This window comes from Nymphalis io, chromosome 2 (assembly GCF_905147045.1).
Source record: "Nymphalis io chromosome 2, ilAglIoxx1.1, whole genome shotgun sequence".
NCBI classification, from domain to species: Eukaryota; Metazoa; Arthropoda; class Insecta; order Lepidoptera; family Nymphalidae; genus Nymphalis; species Nymphalis io.
Window position 1 is genome coordinate 8383964 of NC_065889.1, and position 15994 is coordinate 8399957.

General features: G+C 36.1%; 1 protein-coding gene across 1 annotated transcript in view; it reads right to left on the reverse strand.

The window, feature by feature from the left end:
- LOC126778556 (cyclic nucleotide-gated cation channel alpha-3) overlaps window positions 1–15994 on the reverse strand; it is a 103891-nt gene that overhangs the window by 79426 nt on the left and 8471 nt on the right. The window contains exon 2 of the mRNA XM_050502227.1: window positions 13611–13736. The gene's annotated coding sequence lies outside the window, so the exon portion shown is untranslated. The remainder of the gene's footprint in view (window positions 1–13610; window positions 13737–15994) is intronic.

Sequence of the window (15994 nt, forward strand, 5' to 3'; positions counted from 1 at the left end):
TCCTAGAGTATCTTCTGTGAGGCCGGCCCTCGGCTTAGAACGTCGTCGCCGTCGGGAGTAAGGACGTAACGTGTGCTATGTATAACGCCGTCATACGCTTAAGCTTCTACGGGTTGTAATGAATGAGGGACCTCGACCCCGGGGGCAACTTGTGTTATGTTTCCTAACAAGTGTACATTGTCAGTAGTTAGTTTATAGTCATTATCGTAAAGGCCGGGCTTGGAACGCTTACGGGTCGGGTACAAAGATAATAAATGCATACGTAATTGGAATGTATAATTATATTTGATTTTGTTTTTTCGTGTACTGTATTTAGATCTTTGTACATCTGTAAATAAATGTAAGCACCTTATGAATTTTCTGCCTACTTGATTCCTTCTCAGGTATAATAGCAGAATTATATGTAAAGCGTTGAATAAATAAAACATGAATAATGAAAAATATTTTGTAATATTTTCATGATAGGTACCTGGCTTTTATATCTTCACTAATTAAAAGTAGTCCTTAAAATATTATGTGAAGCACAGACTCTTGACCTGTTTCCACAACGTTCAGTTTTGTATTACCTTATAATAATATCCTGGGTCATTTTTCACACACGGCCATCTGATTCCAAATTAAGCTTGTACAAAGCTTATGGTATGGAAACCAGACAACTGATATACTACATATACTACTTTTCTTTTGTAAATACATACTTATATAGATAATTACACCCAGACTCGGGACAAACAGTGTTTATGCACACAAATGTCAGTCCTGGGTGGACAACCTTCTCTGGTGGAGGATTGTCTGGTGGACAATCGAACCCACAACCTTCGGCGTGAAATGCAAGTATCTACCAACCACGCCAACCGGCTCGTCAATTATTATCTATAAAATGTTTAAACTGTTTTGAGTAAAATTCATTTAAATATACAAATAATGCATATTATATAATAGGTACTTTTAATCACAAATCGGACATTGGACACAAACTAACTTATTATATATTTTTTTAATTACTCGAAACTTATTTTTGCGTCTTGAAGTTTAACTTCAGGACTTATCCATCCATCTAAATATCAATAATCCCACCGAGTTAACTGGAAATGATCCCGTTTTCGCAATAAGTCTGCTTTTGAAATAATTGGACATTTATATTACTTTTTATTTTAATAAAGTAATATTTAAATAGCACTATCTTGAAAGTTATAGACAATGCTTTGAATCGTTTACACCTTCTTCGCTATTAACCGTGTAAATAGAATGCCAACTTCTGAGCTCGGATAAAAGGAAGAATAAACTTTGGTGTTCACTGGCGGTTTACGTCATCTCCAGGGAATCTCATTAAAGCCTGTTCAAGTTTCTATCTATCGCCACATTGGAACGTATATTCAGTACTCATCGAAATTGTCGAAGGCGCCTTTTCGCGGCGGAACTGACTCTGATTTATATTGGATCTGATTATTGGAATTTCCCTTTTTTTCAATTCAAATATTCTTTTGGCTTCGGTGACAAATTTAGCATGGGATTAATGCAATATCTGACTTCGTTCAATATTCTTAAAAAGAAATTAAATTAAATTGACCAGGTATTACTTCGCTGATACACCAATAACTAGTATTGGCAAATAACACATAAGTTTCAATAATTTGTCAAATTTTATCAAAAGAGGACAAGGCTACGAGGGGACGAGGCAAGATAAAATGCACTTGATAATTGTCTAGCAATTTCGAACTTCACTGTCATCTAAATCATTAAATTATTCAATTAAATACGATAAGTGTTAAAAACGAATACATTTATCATTTCCACATATTGTGTTGTTTTTTTGAAACGAAATCAACAGTCGCTATGTGACTACGCCAAGCAGTGACTTTATACAAATATAGACAGACGAACTATTAGAGAGCTAGGTGTATGAAATATAAATAAACATATCAACAGTGAAACAAGCCAAATTTCAGAAATATTGTGCAATTTATTTAGTAACATATCGATAGCCACAACAAATAGGGATCGTCAAGTTATTGATGGATACAAAGCGAAATATCCAGCGGCGTGACGCGTGTTTGTTCTAAGCGGTAAAACGAACCGAGTCGATAAGGGTCACTTTGATTTTGGATTATATTTAACTAGCTGCCCATCCCATACTTCGTACGGGTGAAATATTTTTTTTATTTATTACATAGAATTTGATTGCAGCGCCACCTAATGGATTCAATCTAAACCGCTCATATACACGCAATTATTATTCTTTTATTTAAATTGCTCAAGCCGTTAAGAAAGAGTTCAGAATTAAGTCAAAGTCAAAAATCTTTATTCCATATAGAAGCGTTACACTTACTTATTGATTGTCATAAATCTACCACTGGTTCGGAAATAAACACTACAAACCAAAGAAAAACCGGCCAAAGACCCAAGGAAATTTTATTAATCGCATTTTTTACGATTATACGTAATATACAATAATAGAATTGTATTTTTTTTATTTGAAATGGTCTGGAGGCGATCGTTTTATTCCCAAGGTGTGCAATCATCTAAAAATTCATTGGTTGTGATTCTTTTAAATTACACAATTGAATATTTTTGAACGTTTTCTGGGATCCCGTTATAAAGGCGTATACATTTTCCCATAAAATACTTACTAACCTGTGTAATCTGGTAATAATGGTTGTATGTTTATACATATTCCTGGTGTTAACAATATGTACGTCAAAATTTCTGGGAAAATGTTTTATGTTTTTGCGTACATACATAACATTATCAAATATATATTGAGAAGCGATAGTCATTATTTTAATTTCTTTAAATTTACATCTTAATGAATCTTTTGAGCGCAGTTTAAAAATTGCACGAATAGCTCTTCTGAAGAAAGCCATGAGGCATCATACTGTGGAAATAACTAAAATACACTAGGTGAGCCGTATCTACATCAGTCAACATTCAATTTTTTACCGCGAAAGCTGCAGAGCTGAGTCTGTTAGCCAATTTATTAATATGAGTGCCCCATTTAAGCTTAGAATTTATAGTGATACCAAAAAATTCTGTTGCTTCTACAGCATCTAAAGCATCCCCATTTACTACCCATTTACTCTACTCATTTTTATTGTTTAACAGTAAATTATTAACACTAAACCAATTTACTATTTCAGAGAGAGCATTGTTTACTAGTGATATACACACGCACAGAAGAATTATTTATATAAAGATATGCTAACCTCTCCTTTTCATTTAGTATTAAGAAGACTTTACATCGCAATATAAACTATACGAGAGTAATATTCTCCCTATAAACGCGAAATCTTTCGGTATACTCTTTAGCAGCAGTCAGTCATTTCATTTGATGCAACAATTAACATAGAAAGTTAAAAAAGGTCTAAATACACTATTCTTTAAGACAAATTTATATGTTGCTAGCGTAAATAAAATATAAATGAACTGCAGTTTTCACTTTAAGCTTTTATCATTAATACGTAAATAGAATTTAGACAATTAAACACGTTTCATTGGTCATACTTAATATAATCTATATGGTTTTATAAGTTAGAATATAAGTCCCAAACCAAAGCATATAATTTAATAGCAGACTAGTAAGTGGTACCCGCTCGCAATCATATTATCCCGCTAGCATTAAGCGGATATAGCCACTCGAAGCACCTATGACTATTAACCTCCGGTCGGATTATTTTATAAACACATCCATATTAAATTCAAACCAATTACGGTGGACTTATAGTTTGAAGCTCTACGTATACGGAGTTATTAAATTTATAATGCAACATTAGAACTGTTTAGGTTATTACGGTTCCTATAAATGTTTATTCACATTATTAGATGATATCAAAACAGAAAGTGGTTTTTAATTTGCCTCATCTATATATCCGAACCGAACCGAAACAGCCTGTGAATGTCCCACTGCTGGGCTAAAGGCCTCCTCTCCTCATTTTGAGGAGAAGGTTTGGAGCTTATTCCACCACGCTGCTCCAATGCGGGTTGGTGGAATACACATGTGGCAGAATTTCAAAATTTATTCACGATGTTTTCCTTCACCGTAAAGCACGAGATGAATTATAATCACAAATTAAGCATATGAAAATTCAGTGGTGCTTGCCCGGGTTTGAACCCACGATCATCGGCTAAGATTCACGCGTTCTTACCACTGGGCCATCTCGGCTTTCATCTATATATGTTCAATTATAATGAAACTTCTTACTCATTTAATTTTAAAGACAAAAATCATATCAAATGAAAGTATGGTGATTCTGGGAACTGTTTCATAGATCACATCATCAAATATTAATTTTAAGCACATTTTTTTATAAAATAGGGAAGTGGATATATACAAGTAATGGTAAATCACCTCCGTCCATAGACATTAGCGCTGTACCTACTCAGACCTACCTCCAAGTAAAATATATTCGTTCATAAGTATTATCGCATTGATATCCTTGTTTAAAGAAAGTATAAGTCGCCTTTGGGTTAAATAACTTTCACTTCCGAAGCTGATAAGTGAAGTTTGGTAGAACATAAAAAGTTTTATTGACCAGTCTCGTTCCGTTTCGAATTCACATGTTTTCTGTCAATAGTTTAAGATTAGAACTCCTAAAGAAAACTTTTCTTGTTACAGATCCGATTTATTTTTTATTTAGAAGAACATTCATTGTATTTATTTAAAATCATTTCAAACATTAAACCGGATCGTGGTTTTCGATTTACTGTTGAACTCGACACCCATTTTAACAATATCATAAAAATATCACTTAATATACATTACATTTAATTATCATACTGCTAATTGAATTGATAGAAAAAGGTAAGCAACTATTTTATTTCTTGCCGGTTCTTCTCGGTAGATGAACCTACTTAAGTAAAGTATATTTATTGTTTTTTTTTTAATTTATATGTAGTTCACGCTACAGTTATAAATAAACTAATACAGAATAAAGGTAACAATTGTCATGTCTGTAGCAATATGTAATATTTACATGAGGAGCGCATCATTTCACAAGGCCTATTCCCATTTTATGAGGGGAATGTTGGTACTCTTGAAGGCTAAGGTCGTAAACATGTGTAGTTTACGACGGCCGGTGTATGCCTTACGTACTCTCACTGTAAACCCAAGTGATGCATTTTGGACATTATCAAAGCCCGCTCATAATAAATTCAGTTTAAGATAGCCGAGGAAAACTGGAGGATGTAAATTAAGTTGATTTTAGAGTTTACTTGCTTGTATTAAGGACAATGTGTTTACATATGTATGAAAGTTTAAATTTCAGCAAAAAATTATAACAAGAAATGCTATTTATAATATATATATATATATATATATATATATATATATATATTAAGCATCGCTTACATCGTCAATGCGCCACCAACATTGGGAACTAAGATGTTATGTCCATTGTACCTGTAATTACTCTGGCTCACTCACCCTTCAAACCGGAACACAACAATACCAAGTACTGCTGCTTTGCGGTTGAATATCTGATGAGTGGGTGGTACCTGGTACTGGTACACAAAGCCCTACCACCAGTAAAATAATAATTAATATAATATAAATCGTGGAAAAGGTTTATTTAAAGATATTATATTTTTTTAATTTGCAGAATTATCAATTTGCATTTTTCTATTTATGTAAACATTCTTAACCAATAAAATATCGAAAAACGATAAATAAATTTTAACTTAATGCAATTTCTAAACATACCATACAAACAACAAAAAATATTAGGAGTAAAGAAAAAAAAATATTAATATGGATATGACATGATAAACTAAAGGAAATTCGGAAATGTTGCGCAAAATAAATAGTAAATAGACCATAAAAGTACCGTCGACATAAGAAGGTAAGGTAACCCAATATCTGACTAAAGCATATGTAAATAACAATTTAACCGGTATCTGTCACATATGTACATTTCCACGTTACAGCAGCCGCATATTGGAAGTTGTGTATTTACATTAGGAATACGAATCGAATAAAGTTCATATTCGAAAAGAAAATAAAACGAACTCTGTTGACATTTGTTGGAATGTCATGAGTGGATAGGAAATTGAAAAATGAATTCATTGGTTCTATTTAATTTTGCATGCTACGATTTGAAAATAGAATCCTGTATTTAGTAACTTAACTTTTTATCCGAAAAATTGGTATTCCCCTTAGAGTTGTTTTATAATTTAAATAAACAATATATAGTAGGTGTCGTGGCAATCCTTCTAGGTGTTTTTTACAAAGTTGAATGGAAACGAAGCATTGTGTTTCATACAATGCATAATGATGTCAAAAATAGACGAGAGAATGCTTTGTGTTAGTATTAGAAGAATGAATTCAAGGGTCATATTTTTTTGACTAGACATATTTCTTTAAGAAAATGTAGGTACGAAAATATAAACAAATATAATAAAACTAAACGTTTTTCAAAACAACATACATTTATATCACTAACAGTGTTAAAAGTAAACAATGACGGTGAGGAATAAAAAGAAACTAACCTAAATAAATTATTGCCACCTCTAATCCTGAACAAACAAATGAAAAACACAGTTTTCATTACATCCTACTAGACCGCGGATCAACAGAAGGAACTCGTGCTCCGCGAAATTACTGCATTGGATATACATTTTTAAAACAACACAACACAACATCGGAACAAAGGAGTAATTTAATTACGCTTTGTTTTTTTTTTACTTACCTGTACCAATGGTCAGTACATAACATATATTTTGAAAACGTATAACATTTTTGACTTATCCTGTTTGTATGATAACTAATATGATTAAGTAAACACACATCTAACTCTAAGACCTAATTTTATGTTGTAGTTTTTAATAATACACTTTGTCTTCTTCGAAACCTTTTAAAAATGTACAATTAGAACATAATTTTTATCTAATGTCAACTGTTTATGTACTACAACCAGCTGTGCCGACTAGTTTATATTAAAGTGAGAATATAGTTTTTAATTATTCCTTCCGTATAACTTTACTATCGACAATACCGCAGTGCCGGACATAAAAATAATATTTGCATTTTTACCTCTGTATTGATAATATCACGACGGATATAATCTAACTTCAAAGAACATTTCAAGCAATATGCTATATGATTACACACTACGAAGGATATATCAATCCCTTCTTTTTTTTTTTTTTTATATCGCCGGGAGGGCAAATGACTCTACTCCACCTGATGGTAAGTGGTAGTAGAGTCCAAACGCGACGACGGCCAGTACAGACGGGAAAAACGTTCTGCACTAGCCGCCTTCGCCTTGCCGGCCCGCAAGATGCCTCTTCACGCCTCGTTTGAAGGAACCCGGGTTGTAAGAGGAGGGGAATACGTGAGCTGGTAAGGAATTCCATTTTTTGGAAGTGCGACAAAGAAAGGAGTTGCCAAATTTCTTTGTTCGCGATGGAATTGATGTTACAGTTAGGCGGTGACATCGAGAACCAGCTCGCGTGGACTTAAGAAGGAAGGGGGAAGCAGGAATTAGAGAGAATAATTCCTCAGAGCACTCGCCGTGATACAGTCGATAGAAAGCGCTCAGTGCTGCTATCTCACGACGCAATTGTAAAGGTTCAAGGGTGTTTGTGACCTTTACGTCGCCAATAATGCGTACGGCACGTCGCTGCAACCGGTCCAAGGCCTCAAGTAGGTACTTAGCGGAGCCATCCCAAAGGTGCGAGCAATATTCCACGCAAGACCGTACCTGTGTTTTGTACAGCAGGCACAGTTGTTGTGGCGTGAAAAAGCGCCGCACCTTGTTCAGAACTCCGAGTTTCCGTGAAGCTGTTTTTATAACAGCCTCGATGTAATCCCTTGGACTAAGGTCGCAGCGAACGTCAATCCCCAGCATGGCGATTTTGCTTTGCATCACCAGCGGAGTACCACAGAGGGAGGGAAGAGGGGAAAATGTTGACTTTTTCGCCGTGAGAGCGCATACCTGTGTTTTCTTGGCATTAAACTCAACAAGATTATCAGAGCCCCATTTGGCGATGAGATCTAACGTCCTATCGAGTTCAATGACAAGATTCTCCCGCCTCTCCTCAGTTTCCGCCCGCCCAGCCACTGCGCGTCCGTGGTATCCACCATGCACTGTACTATCATCTGCATAGCAATGTATGTTCCCAAGGGAGAGCATATCATTGATACGCAAAAGAAAGAGTGTGGGAGATAGCACAGATCCCTGGGGGACCCCAGCATTCACTACATAGAATTGTGAAGCGCAACCATCTACTAAAACACGAAGGCTACGCTTGTGTAGGAAGCTGGCAATCCAGGTGCATAGCTGAGCAGGCAGACCATATGCCGGTAGCTTGGAGAGAAGACTTCTGTGCCAGACCCTGTCGAAAGCCTTGGAGATATCGAGGCTGACAGCCAACGATTCTCCATGCTTGTCGATAGCTTCACCCCAGAGGTGTGTTACGTACGCTAGAAGATCACCTGTGGACCGTTTTGGTCGAAACCCGTACTGACGATCATTAATTAGACAGTGATCTTCTAGGTAATGGATCAGTTGGTTGTTTAAAATCCGTTCCATCACCTTACAAAGTACTGAGGTGATAGCTATTGGCCGATAATTTGCCGGGTCAGACCGATCCCCTTTTTTGGGAACCGCTTGCACATTAGCTCTTCTCCAAGCCTCCGGCACACTTCCCGAAGAGAGAGAAAGTTGGAACAGGCGCGTTAACACAGGAGACAGCTCCGCTGCGCACTTCTTCAGCACTATGGCTGGTATTCCATCGGGACCGCTAGCTTTCCGTACATCAAGTGATTGCAGCTCCGCACGCACATCACGTTGCCTGATTTTAATGTCAGGCATCGTATGGCCACATGCAGGTATTGTAGGTGGCAGTGCACTACAATCATCGATGACGGAATTGTCGGCAAAGAGTTTAGCCAGGAGATCAGCTTGCTCTTGCGGACTGTGAGCTAGCGATCCGTCCGGATTTCTGAGCGGTGGCAGCGAAGGTTGGCAGAAATTGTTTTGCACAGACTTGGTCAGACGCCAGAAGCTACGGGAGCCCCTAGGATGCGAAACAAGGTCATGACCAATCTGTACAATGCGCTGTGCATCCGCTCTCGTGTATGCCTTTCTACAGGACTTGGAATTTTTATTATAGTTTGCTTTCAGTGAGTCAATGTTAGATGCCCCGCTAATGCAGCCGTTGATCCACTTGCGATATGCCGCCTGCTTAGCTGATACAGCATCGGCACATTCACGAGTGAACCAACGGTTACGCGTACTCCTACTGACGAGACCTGAGCTAGGAATGTAGTATTCCATTCCCAGCATGATCTCGCCAGCAACAGCAGCGGCACTAGCTGTCGGGTCATTCCCACTGAAACAACGTTCCTTCCAAGGCACCGACGCATAGTAATCGCGCATACCGTCCCAATCCGCCGACTTATAGTGCCAAACGCGACGTTTGCATACCGCTAGTGGCGGCAGCTTGGCCTGTGGCACTCTGGTAGAAATAAGGCTGTGATCCGAAGAGCCAAGAGGAGCCTGAACCACAACCTGATATTCCACCGGGTGAGAAGTCAGCAGAAGGTCCAGTAGAGAAGGTGCTTGCCCATCAATGTCTGGGATCCTGGTGGGCTGATCAACCAGTTGGGTCAAGTCATGTGTGAGAGCAAAAGCATGAGCAGTCCTTCCAGCATGGTCAGTTTTGAGGGATTTCAACCAGGATTCGTGGTGAGCATTAAAGTCCCCCAAAAACACCAATTCCGCGTTAGGAAATTGCTCTTGCGCAGCATCTGCCACCCGACTAAGATGGTCAAATAATCGGCTTGTCTCCAAGTCACCATTGTGGGATCTGTAGAGGCACACGTAGACTCGGCTCTGACGAACCAGGTCCACACGTACCACCAACATGGAGAAGGAGGGGTCCTCCAAGCAGCGCAGTCGGTGACAGCAAACATCCGTCCTGACGAACAAGCATACTCCGGCTTTCGCTTTGAAGGATTCTTCAAGCGTGTAGCCGGGATAATTAAGGTAGCTGGTATCGGCAGGACGGAGTATTTGTGTCTCCGTGAGAAACAACATTGCTGGCCGTGCTGTCTCGAGATGGTGGTGGACAGCGTTGAGGTTAGTGTGGAGTCCTCGGATGTTAGAGAACTCGACCTCAAACAGCGAGGGTATGGTGGGGGTGAGCACCGCTGTACGACCGTTATTTCTTTTTTGTTGCGCCATTTGGGAGAAATTAAATGGAAAAGAGACGTGAAGCGAGCGATGTATTGCCACGATAGGGATGGGCAAAGTGTGGAGGCGTGTTTCCCCAAGTGGTTGCCAAAAGGAAAAATACACTGACCCGCCGGACGGAAGGGACCCCGAACCCCCCCGGAAGTGGCCGCCGGGACCCCACCTACCGGTCACCAACCGGCACGACGGTCCACCCCGAGATTATGCGTGGCCTGGTGGGGCAGCCTCACGAGCTGGTTAGGCACGCTCGGGCCCCTGTACTATGCCACGGGCGGCCAGCGGAACAGCCGTTTCTTCGGGTCTCCCTGACCGGCAGGTCAATACAGTTTCCCCCGGCATTGGTTCAACAGCCGTCTCCAACCGGACCAACACCCATCGTGGCAATACTCGCTCGGGCTCTGGCTGTACGCTGGCTGACCTCGAAACGCGGCTGCAAGCCACTTCACGAGTTTTTCACCATGCGTACGGTGGTAACAAGCCAGGCGGATGTTAGCATCCTACCACCAGATGAGCAGATGGTCGCTCAGATATCCCTTAGTCGCCTCTTACGACACCCATGGGAAAGAGAGGGGCAGTGAAATGTATTCTTTCTCCGTCACTGCACGGATAACATGCACATTTCGTTCGTTATGCACATTTCTAAAAGATAATAATAACGGAAATATTTATAGGATAAATACATGATATTTCTTAGATTTTTCATGGAACTCAGACGAGCAGATGGACTACAATATAACAAGCATTATTTGATATTCTTTATATTGCTAAGATGTTGCCTAACTGAAATATTACTCTTATTTAAACGTAGGTCAATTAATGACTCATATTTTGACCTGATATATGATCCAGACGGGTATTGTACTCAATCTAATATCTAAAACCAATCAATAAATAATCTTCCTTATTTACTTTTAGAGAAGCGAAAAGGCCAGTGGCCAGATCACTCGCCCGATGGTCAGACGATTTTAGAAAAATGGCGGGTGTTCAATGGATGCTACTAGCACAAGACCGAAAGAATTGGCGCGCCTGTGAGGAGGTCTATGTCCAGCAGTGGATTAATGTGGACTGTATATGATGATGATGATTTTCTTTTATACTCTCTTTCTCTCCCTTTTTCTGTTTTAATCTCCTGTCTCTCTCTCTCTCTCTCTTTCACTCTTGTATCTGTCTTGAAGTATTTATTTATATTTAACTTTATGGACTCTTTATGTCTAATATATAATAATTTAAAAAACGTCTACGTCGCCAAGGGTGTATAAAAAGCTCTAACGATTAATTTATGTACAAAAATACAATAGGGTTTTTTTAAAGTATATAGTATAGTATCAAACAGCTACTATTCATTTTAAAATTGATTGTTTCAATTAGTAGTTACTACTAATTATTACTTACGCATATCATAAAATTTTAAATCACATAATATGCAAGAGTAAAAATTTAATTAACGTTTCATGTGATAATTATATTTACTCTCAGAGTGCTACTGTAAATAAATACCATTATATTAGGGGAAAGTATTGTCGAGTGGTCACACACGGTCCTCAACAAACATAGGTACGGACGTCCTGTTGTGCACAGCGTAGCCCTTTTAACAAAATAACCTGCAAAATCTCTCATTTTCTTACGCCTTGCTCGCTGCCTTTATTTATTCATGCATGTAGAGATTACACAGTCGGTTGCTATGCAGACTTTCTGCCTATTTATATGGATTAACGTGGTTTTACGGATATTTATTTAAGAATATTCGATTAAAGTTTTTTAATATTATATAGTACGTTTTGACAATAATCGCCATAATTACAATAGCAACTCTTAACATTGACGTAAATTTAATGTCATTTTATCATGTAAGCTAATCTTAGCTTTAGAATTAAATTGAAATCTATTGAAATCAATGTGTAATTGATCTTTATTTTTAATAAATATATATATTTATTAAATATCATTATTTTATAAAGCATTATATAATAACGTAATCACAAATACAAAACTGGAGTTTTAGGTATTTTATATAAAAAAAATTACCATTTAGGAGAAAGGGTTCTCAGGGGATGATAAATAGAATTATATCTCCATGTCTAAATTCAACGCGAAGTAGTGAGCTCAGAGCGCACTAAGATAACGAGTTCTATATCGAATGTGATATGTGATCCCTAGCAAAAGGAGGATAACTTTTTGTATAATATCACTGTTTTAAGTTGTGCACACAGCACACACGTGGGACGGTTCAACTTTTTAGGAGAGGCAATTTCGCTAGCCTGTCAAGCCCAGACCTAATTAGATGGTAGGGTCATTTCATTAAAGGTGTAATAAGCTACCGAGCTCTGTGCCAAAAGGCTTAGAAGGAAACTCAATGCATAAATGATGAAAACGGTACAATAATTTTAATAAGCTGAATTAAGTAATAGAATTACGAGTGGATACGACAGCAATGAAAACATTTCAATTTTAGTTTTGGATACAAACTAATAAGTGACAGTTATTGTACTATATTATCTCATTTTAACTATGAATTGCTTAAAAAACACTGAACATGGTAACTCGCGTAACAAAGAAATTGGTTTTTGTATATTAAATGCAAAGCAGAAAAATCATGCAAAACTATGGCCTCAATATTTTACCATGACTAATAACAGTATTTCGTATTATCGTACCAGTAATACCGGCTAGATAATTCGAAAATACTCGAAATTTCCATAGTATTTATTTTTACAGTTGATTGCTAGTTAAAAAATTAAATAAAGTGTCCTTGCACTCATTGCAAATTTAGCTAGCTTTAATTTAGTTTGGTAAGCCGAATTTGCAATCTCCAAAACTAAAGGAAGTTGGAAAAATGTTTTTAAATTTTTGTTTATTTAAAAATCTCATGTAAAAGTTATTTTAATGAATTTACTCTCCGTTCCTAAATTTCCACGACAAATCTCAAAAACTTGTACAGATAAATATCAAGATTAATTTATACTTTCAAAGTTAAGCTGAACGTTAAAAGTTAATGGAGTTTATTTATCAAGAATGAAAGATCTTATTGTTAAAAATACGAATTACAAAAGAACAGAAACGGCACAAGATATCTAATCGGACTTCAGAAGTATTAGAAGTTGATAAACTGTGTGTTGATGATAGAGGTCTAAGTTTTCTGTATTCAGTATAAGTTTTATCAACTTTCATCACGACTCTTCCGTTTTGAAGGTACAATTTATAAAAAGAGGTTTATTTTATGAAATTGTAAGATTTTCAAAACATTGATTTATTACGCTAGTACAAATAAACCAAAAACATTTGAATTCCGGCAAGAATTAATCTAAGATTAATGCTTAGTGTATATAAAAGAAAATTGAATGCATTTTCATTATCTATACTTCAACTTGTACTATATTTTTATTATGATGTTGTACGTTTTTAATTAGTACATAAACATACCCGTGAATGTGGCGCTCGTGGTGCGATCGGCTAGGTCGGGGCGGGCCGGCGCGCCGCCGCCCGCATGCTATCAGCTGGCCGGCGCGGCCATCTTGCCCTCGCGCGCCTCCTCTCACCGCCCTGCGCCTGCGCAACAATACCGCTTTATTATTCAATATCTAGCGTATGCAAAATCACGAAATAAATCGTTACAAAATTTAAAAAAAAACATTCGAATTTACATTATATTCCAAACGGATCATTGAGAAGTAAAAAAAACCGACTCTGATATAATAAATTTCGTAATGTTTTAAAAAGTTACTACAAAACTCAACTCAAAAGCCCTGAATTAGATTTCTTGTGACGTAACTAGCCGTTGACACTTTCTAAAATCTAATAATTAATTATTTGTTAAAATTAGTTGACGAATAATTGCGTTCAGGCATTCAATAAATATGTAGGAATAATAATTTGTGTATGTACGTAAAATATCCTGTAGTCTTTTTGGCTGAACTACGTAAAAATAATTAATAGTATAATCAAAAATATAATATATTAAGTATAAATCAAAACAAATAATAATTTCCTTTCATATAACTAATCATTATTTAATAATTAATTTATATGAATTATTAAATCTAATACTTGTAAAAAGTAACTACGATATTGCAAAATTTACTTCTGTTGTTTTTAATAGTTTTCACCAGTCTCCACAAGTGTGGTTACGTGATTTTTTGGAGACGATCCTGGAATCCTTTCGATTAATAAGTAATTAAATCTTGAATATACAGAAGTCTGTCTTATACAAATACGTGAGCTTTTGTGTGTCGGTACTCTGAAAATGATTAATATTTTATTGTAATAGCGTATTATTTTTCGTATCCACGGACGGTCCTTTCAAATTATGTATAATGTTCACCAAAAAATAAAAATTCAATTGCAGAGTTTCATACAAATAAACAAAGAAAATACTTAAACATCTCTATATAGGTATACATCTTTAGTCGGTCAAGAATAGGAGTGCCTTCTCAGCCATATAAATCCACGCTCTCAGACAAGAGTAGCAAGGCGTAACCCGATCGATACTTATTTATTATTAGGATGTCTATCCACAATATATGGTACTCTTTATAATTTATACAAATATAGAGTTTGCAACGAATTTAGATCTGTTGCACACTAGAGGGCTCTTCAAGTTTCTTTTATCAGAACATTTGAAATACTCACTTATACTATGGAATTTAGTTTTTAGCTTTTTAACTAGCGCATCTCATGCGGCTTCGTCAGCTTCATAAGCAAAAATCCAGTTAAACGAGATAAAAAGGCCAAAATATATTAATTATGTCATAATTTAGCTGTGATAAAACTTGAAGAAGTGACAAATATTCATTACACACAACCTTTCGTATATATGATATTTGTGCGATTATTATTCTAGTCATTAAAGATAAATGGATAGACTAAATAATTGTAGTATTTCCTTATATTCAATATTAGGTTATGGTTATTAGGGCATGTAGTATTTCCATTTGCAAGGACAACAATATCCTTGGCAGGATTTACACGTGAACATGTTACACATAGTTGCCCATGGATATAGCAGCAACAAGTAATAGAAAAAAAATACAAACCTTCTTATCTAATTAAACTTTAAATTAAAAAGTTAAAACTAAACAATCTAATGCAAACTTTATTAAACCCTACAACTAAGGAATAGGAAAACTTAAATGGAAAAACTAAAAAGTAATAATCAATAAAATTGAAAATTAATATATATAATAATAAAAAATAGAACAAAATCACAACCGAGTTAATAATCGCAACCTAAACCCACGAAGTATTTAATTTATTATCAATGTAATCATGAAATCATTGAAAAAAACCTATATTTTAGGTTTTTTTTAAATGAAACAACGACAACACAAATTTTGAAAGGTCACTTCTCTGAAAAATCTAGAAACCGCGATTCAGAAATTTACGTGTTCAGCACATCTAATGGCCTTATCATATATTATAACAACAAAAATAAATCAAACTTTAACTTTTGATAGATTCAACTGATTTTGATGAAACAAAAACTAAACGGAACCTTAAAATACTTCTTATAATAGTTTAGTTATTTCAATTTGTAATTTTTAGCCGTTTCCAAGATTAGCCCAGACAAACAGACAAAAAATTAAAAAGTGATTGTTTTGATTTTGGTATCTCGCATATAGCAATATTAATTTTAAAAGAGGCGGTTATTTTGAATTTACAGACGGACAATTTTATTTATTTGTATAGATTATTAAAAATTAATATGTCTCTTGAAATAATAAATTACGGAAACAAAAATTCAATAATCCTGCGGTATGCTGTATGAGTTTTCATCATAAGATAAAATGTTAACAAGGTAAATATTTTGT